Genomic DNA, 541 nt, shown 5'->3' on the forward strand with positions numbered 1-541 from the left:
CAACCTGTCGCCCAGCAGCTCGTTCCGCTCGCAGCGCTCGTCCCGCGACTCCACCTTCTCGCTGTGGCAGGACATCCCGGACGTGCGGGGCAGCGGGCTGCTCGGCACCATCAGCCTCCAGGAGTGCAAGCTGCAGGAGGTGAGGGGCCGGCGCCCTGCTCGGAGCCTGGGCACCGGGACGCAAAGCGTTTCCCAGCGCTTGGCCAGCCATCGCCCACACAGAGCCAGGCCTGGCAGTTACTGGGCATCGGCCCCGGCCCGGGACGCCAGGGCTGGCAGGACCCTCCTGGGCCGGCGGGTTCCTGCCACTGATTCCATTGTTCTTGGGCCCACATTGTCCATTAGCTTCAGTCGCTCTTCCCCCTCCCTGCCCCCCCCGATGCATTCACAGGGCCATCACCAGCACTGGGCTACCGGGGGGCTGCGGGTCAGGGCTGAGGGGCACCGGCAGAGCTGGGGGATGGGGGAGCCCAGGGATGGGATAGCAGGGGGCTGCGGGTCGGGGCTGAGGGGCACCGGCAGAGCTGGGGGATGGGGGAGC

At 70.2% G+C, this 541-nt stretch overlaps 1 protein-coding gene across 1 annotated transcript in view; it reads left to right on the top strand.

Annotated features, from left to right (window-relative positions):
• Positions 1 to 35: 35 nt before the first annotated feature.
• The window catches only part of LOC112123089 (rho guanine nucleotide exchange factor 19-like), a gene marked incomplete at its 3' end in the record, with an annotated part of 2,263 nt that continues 1,757 nt past the window's right edge, over positions 36 to 541 (top strand). Inside the window, exon 1 of the mRNA XM_026661779.2 lies at positions 36 to 139. The remainder of the gene's footprint in view (positions 140 to 541) is intronic.

The sequence above is a fragment of the Terrapene carolina genome, unplaced genomic scaffold (assembly GCF_002925995.2).
Source record: "Terrapene carolina triunguis isolate 2854851 unplaced genomic scaffold, T_m_triunguis-2.0 Scaffold17104, whole genome shotgun sequence".
Lineage (NCBI taxonomy): Eukaryota > Metazoa > Chordata > Testudines > Emydidae > Terrapene > Terrapene triunguis.